A 6468-nucleotide genomic window follows, 5' to 3' on the forward strand; every position below is an offset into this window, starting at 1 on the left:
TGTATTAATTTATTGTATTTTCATTTTAATAGATAGTATGAACATTTTATTGACAACAACAATGTTATAAACTAATGCATGAGTATGATTAAAGCATGACAAGAGAATGAACATGAAGAAGTGGACTCTGACTCTATTCGTTGCTTGTTGATGTCAGATGTAGCAGAAACTTCTCGAAGGATGGTAGGTCATACTCCTACAGAGCAGCTATCAGGTACTTTGTTTCAGAAAACCAAGGCAAGGTAACCTGCAAAATTAGCCTGTGTGATAACTTTCTTAGACTTTCTGTTTCCTTTCTCAGCATATAGGACTACTTGTTCCCTGCATATACATCTTCAGGGGCAAACAGATCCATACAGAGAAAGTTATAATGTCTGATCTTGGTCCAGCAAGGAGTATAGTCTTACTAGCTACTACCTAAAACTTCCTTTCTTCACAAAAATTAATAGTAAACATGTGGCATTCAGCTACTGCGCATGCTCAACTTCTTATTCTGGGTGGGCTTATAATCGAGTGAAAATACCCTTGTGCAAGAACTTCGAAGCAAAAGAGGGGATGGGCGTTTATTCAAGATGGGCTTATTTTCGCGAGGGTATGGTATTAATAAAGAATATCATTGCCAGAGTCAGCCAAAGTACTACAATGCAGTTGCATGATATGGGCATGGCCCAAAATCAGGCCACGCCCAACCACTACAGGAGCATAAATTATTATTTTCTACATGCACTACACAACCTCGCTTCCTTATTAGCTTGCTTTTGACGGCATTCATATGTGATAGTACTTAGGAAAAGGGCCCTTAACGCGGGGATAATCAAAATCGAGTTTGTAGTATGATCTTATAAAGAATTTCAACAGCTACACACTGATATGCAGATCGTTCGCGTAGCGTTTTTAGTTAGATGGCTTCAAAGAAATGCGTTTCGAAAAATTGACTTTCAAAGTTCAATGAAATATTGGAATGTTTCCCCAACTTTTCCCCATACCTCCGTATACTAGCCTCGTGCGGTGACGTAACCATCTTGCAAGAGATATTAATTTCGCAAGTAAAGAACTTCCCCCAGAGCATTACTTCCAAGGTTGTCTCCACAAATTGATGCTATCGTACCAAAGTATCGCCTTGGAAAACCGTTGATATCCACCAGCACGCCTACATTCTCCTGTGTAATAGCATACAAATACAGTACCTCAGCATGTGCTGGACGATGAAAATTCAATTATCTGTCTCTATTTTAAAAACAACATTACACTAATTAATACATACCAACTTCACGACCTCCACGATATAGTTGGCATAGTATACTTTTTGATAAGCCTGGTCTTCACAACTGCAAGGAGTTGAATTGAACCTAACTGGGATCTCAGTTTTGGAGTAAGGTTTCCAAGAGTATAATAGAAGAACCCTACAAACACAACAAATTACAATTCTTAATACAAATCGAGCCAGCACTATAATTATAATATATGTACATAACCTAGTTTGTGTTCGACCCGAGGGGATTCACAACCACACAGTCGTCATAGTACAGTATGAGCTGCAAAGTATCATTCCGGACAGAAAACAGTGGATGTGATTTGAAATTTTCGCCATCACAATAGTCACGCAAAAAACCAGAAGAATCAGAGTGACCACTGTCCACCTATACCATAAGATTATGAGAACGAGTTGTCGGCTATAGTTGTGACTAACCTCAGATACCAGTGTTTTACTCTTCAGCAGAAGACGTAGGGATTCAAGAATGGGAACATACATCAAAGTATCCTTAGTCTCTACAAGACGACGTTTACGTCCACTCCCTTTGTATGTGCGACCAGGATCCTAGAAATACATTGAAGAGTCACTAATTTCTAATTTCTCATAAGGGGCGATAATTCTTACCTGCTCTCTGCAATATTTCAACTGCAAGTAATGGGTGTCCAATTGTGGAAACAAGGCACCATAAACGCCATTTGGATGAAGAGTTTCGAGCACAGTGGTTGTCTCATCCTTATCCACACAGGCTTCCCGCAAAGCACTCTGTACCTTCAGCTTTATCTTGTCTAGCATGACCTTGCAATTTATTATAAATTAAATAACCACACAACATTAAACAATGTGTGAATGTACAAATCTAATCTGTACCTCATACAACGAATCTGTATCTTTAATGATGGATTCCATCACTGACTGGGGGATTCTATGTGTGTCTCTGACTTTTAAGATCCACAAAGCTGCAGCTCTTTGGATAGTCGAAAAGTAGTGGCTATCAGATTCAGGAGACATAGGATTTAGTGAGTCATCCGAGTCAACGACGCTATCTTTTGAAGAGAGATATATTGGCGATCAATAATTGGTGATTGGAGGCTGATGTCAGGCTGATGTCATCAGGGGCCGGGGAGCTCTGTCTTGGATGTTGGAAAACTTGACAATGTTTATTGTGTGCAAAGTAGACATGGTTTCGAAACGTGTGAAAGTTTACGAAAGCTCTGCAGCACCATAGATACTATAAATTACATGGATATGAAACGCCTCTAGATTACAGTGATTCCAGATAGTATCCGGAGTTTTGCTGGGAGGAGGATTGTCTCACAGCTACCAGAAAATGAAGAGCTACTGGCAAGCAAAGAATCTGTTGTCACAAGAGTCTACGATTGAAAACTGAAGTGATACCACTATGATTGGCTTTAACTAGGTCTGTAAAGTAAGTTTTAGTTATGATTGTTCCAATTAGAGCGTTGTAGCTGATTTGTAGCTGATTTGTGGAGCTAAAATGGCTATATTCACTCTTTTAATAACTTTGTGTTAGTTCATCTGCTGTTTGAAAAGAATTACTGTGTTTATTTTTTGTGTAGTAGTTAGCCAGTAGGTATAGGTACTGGGTCCACTTGCTTTAACTATCTGGTTACAAACAGTTGAAGGTGTTTTCAAGTGTCCTTCTTTGTGTCAGTTGATTTCTTACCACATTTATTGAATGTCTGTACTAAATTTTATTGCGTAGAGTAAGGGCATGTTCACCGGGTCCACTAAGTTTTATTAATGCACATGTCTTAGTTTGGCTAAAAAGCAAGTTCAAATGTACTAAAAATTCACGCTCTCAATGAATTGTTGTTGATTATTACGATTATGAAATTATAGCTACAGAATTATTTTTCGTTCGTATAATTATTATAGTAGTTACAATGTCATACTTACTGTTTGCTTATGTTTTGCAGCCAGACTACACCTCAGACAATGCCTCGCGAGAAGAAGGAACCATTCATTGACTGGCGAAAGAATGACACGAGAATGTGACGTCCACATGTCTATGTCAAAGCCTCTACTCCACATCAGCTATTATAGCCAAGCATGCATTATCATGATTCATTCATTTCCAATCTATCTAGACACATAGTTTTTTATATTAAATCCCAGAATGCACATGTAAAGTTATTCTTGTTATTGTCAAGCCTCCATCATCATTATCATTCTCAGTCAGAAATTTTCAAAAGTCATCTGAGACGCTCTCAGAGCTGGAACAACCTGGAACAACTAGAGACACACTTTCAGTAGCCATTTTTATTTGGAAAAATTCGTATACTAGACCGTTACATCCGAGGCAATCATCATCCCAGCCCAAACGTCCGTTTACGGAGGCGTTTCATATCCATGTAATTTATAGTATCTATGGCAGCACCCATTCAGTCCACTACTAAATCTTGGCGAGTCAGCATGATAGAGACGAATGTGTCTCACAAAACTTTTTGTAGTGCTGCAAAAATATTGACAGCAGGGACAATCATAGCTTGACATGGCAGAATATATACCTATAGTATAGTGTGCTACTAGCTATATGTAGGTATCCTTTCTACTATACTCGTAAGTACCTACGTACGTATAGCAAGCTCAGAATGATGAATTGCACGTGGTATACTACTGAGAGTTGGGCGGAGCCAATCTCTGAAGTAAAACTCACGTGGTTAGTCACGTGGAAATGCCTGGAAATGCGCTTGCGCGTAGATCAAGGCACGAAGTGCAAAAAGACAGCATGGCAGCATCTACGATGGCAGCTACAGCAAGAGATCATAGTGACACTGGAGTTGTCTAACTATCTGGCTGATCAAGGACAGCACCAAGATGTACTGACTGCTGTAGAAGTGAACAGACTGACTGGAGCTGATTTCCTCGAACTTACCAGCAGCCATCTCAAGGAGCTGTTTCCAGTGTTAGGGGCAAGGATGTCTGTTCAAAGGCTGATTTCATCCTTTACTTCTAAGCCTGCACCAAACCAACAGTCTGAAACTCCTTTAGCTAAAGTAAGTTTTAATAATTGCCTTTTAATACTATATACCATGCATTATACTTTACAGGTAAGAACAAGCTCATCGGCTAACAAGGATTGGGTTAAAACTTTCAAACTCCCTGATCGTTTCAACAACCGCACTATGAAATCCCTCAGGGAGGGTGTGATAACCAAGGCCGCTCGCATAGACATCATTGGCTCGTTGTATATCTTGATGATGCAGAATGATCCTAAACCAAACGGCTTTGTCTATGAAATGGCCTGAAATGGCCTGCACAAGGCTCATGGAGAAATATCCTGTAATTACGGACAATACTGATTAAGTTAACATTATCATTAATCGCACATGACCATGGCACATGCAGGAACAGCTTACAGAAATTCAGGAATGGCCGTAGAGGCGACAAGGATGATGAACCTGACGTGGATATCCCCGATACCACCCCCAAGAGAACAAGTACTGCGAAAAAGCGTAGAATTACACTACAAACTGTCATGTTAACAAACTGTCATGTTAACGCGAATGTATTACGTGGTTCATGTGCATGTGTATAGCTTTCCCTGATCCCATGCAGCATCCCCTGAGGGTATAGACATCTGCAGTGAATCCTACTAAAAATCACTTTGATATATGAGGAGGTAGCAAAGAGCAACCCAAAGGCATCTAAATTGAAACGTTTGTTGTTGGAAACATTTGGTGGTAGGAGAGAGTGGATTATAAAAGATGAACCCTCTATTACTGAAGTTCTGGATGTTTTTCCTATGTATATAAAGTTTGGCCATGTGCATGATGATGTATACTCTTTGTACTTATAATAATAGCTCAAACGAGAGCTGACCATGATTCTGGGCTTGCCTAAGGGGCTTGCCTAAGAAACATGATTTCCTGAGAGAGTGGCCAGTGTTCAAGGAGAAACTCATCAAGCTTGCACAGATTGAAGCACCGACGAGACCTTGCATAAGAGAAACCCTTCAAAAGATTCCTAGATTCCTCCTCAAAGCGAGGAGGAGGAGGAGGATCATTGTAAGAAAACCTAAATTTTCTATGCGCATGTCCGTGCATTTGATTTCAATTATGCAGTTTTGGAGTTTGTCTGTTGTTTGAGCCTTCTGGATAATTTCCTTGCAAGCAGGGCCAAAATGCGGCTGCTCTACGAGTTTCCGGTGAGTTGATTAGCCCAAGCAATTAAGTTTTGGCAGTGTAATTTATCTATAATTATTTGATGTCATTTTAGCGTTAATGTTATACACATTTTTTCATACATACACACGCACACACACAAAATGATATAGGCTGATGAAGATCTACAGAAGAATATCAAGAACCTACCTCCTGCTCCAGCAATTGTATTATCTCATTCGGACTCTGCTGTCCAAATGATCGTGGTTGCAGAAAAGAGTATTATTGTTGAGCCAGAATTATTGTTGAGCCAGACACCATTGAACAATGTCCATCTATTTCACGTTCAACATCGCTTATCCCAAACCACTTTTGGTTTTTATACAACACCACATTTTTGGTATTAAGGATGACCAGATGACCAGGTTGCTGGCAGGACTTCACAAACTTGAATTATCACAAACATTCATGCCAATCACAATCATGCATTACATTCGTTTATTTATACACCTCTTTCCTAATTGTTATTATTGATGTCAACGCCAAATTTCTGGATGGGAATAAATACATATACCAGCATGTTGCATGACACACTGTAACATGTCATGTTAATTGGTCACATGATGGTCACATGATCTTTATTTTCATTTAAGGATATTATAACAAAACAATATGTGCAATTACTATGTTTAATATTGAATACTTTATGTGACGTTGGCTAATTTTTGATGCCCAGAGAGAGTAGCCCTCAAAAGATAGAGTATGTTGTCATGATTGCAAAATTGTCTTAGCTCTGGCAGCCACCCCTAGAGGTAGGCTATGTTGTGTATCTCAAGAATACAGGTATCTCAAGAATACAGATACAGTAACTGCTACTCTCCCCTCCCCATTTTGTTTTTGAAGCTTGATCTTAGCATCTTCATAGCCGCTTTTTGCAGTTTTCTTACGGCATGACATCATCACCATTTATGGGGCTAATTAGCATAATTGAATTAAGCTAATTAGTTTTTTGGAAAAAGAAAACATTGAACTTTATGTTGAATCATCTTGATGTAGCTAGGTTGCAAAAAATACAGCATTGTGTTAAAT

General features: G+C 39.2%; 2 long non-coding RNA genes across 3 annotated transcripts; one reads left to right on the top strand and one right to left on the bottom strand.

Annotated features, from left to right (window-relative positions):
- Positions 1-6: 6 nt before the first annotated feature.
- On the bottom strand, positions 7-1811 carry LOC135349394 (uncharacterized). Its single transcript, XR_010398909.1, has 4 exons — positions 1691-1811; positions 1476-1640; positions 1304-1403; positions 7-1160 (listed from the first exon to the last, which is right to left on the bottom strand). It is a non-coding gene; the product is annotated as an uncharacterized LOC135349394 (long non-coding RNA).
- A 727-nt stretch (positions 1812-2538) lies between these two features.
- LOC135349396 (uncharacterized) lies at positions 2539-5677 on the top strand. Of its 2 annotated transcripts, XR_010398912.1 has the most exons (5): positions 2539-2681; positions 3193-4272; positions 4327-5283; positions 5341-5423; positions 5553-5677. It is a non-coding gene; the product is annotated as an uncharacterized LOC135349396 (long non-coding RNA). The 2 variants fall into 2 exon arrangements; XR_010398911.1 differs by lacking the exon at positions 5553-5677 and having other exon boundaries at positions 5341-5476.
- Positions 5678-6468: the final 791 nt, after the last annotated feature.

This window comes from Halichondria panicea, chromosome 15, assembly GCF_963675165.1.
Source record: "Halichondria panicea chromosome 15, odHalPani1.1, whole genome shotgun sequence".
Lineage (NCBI taxonomy): Eukaryota > Metazoa > Porifera > Demospongiae > Suberitida > Halichondriidae > Halichondria > Halichondria panicea.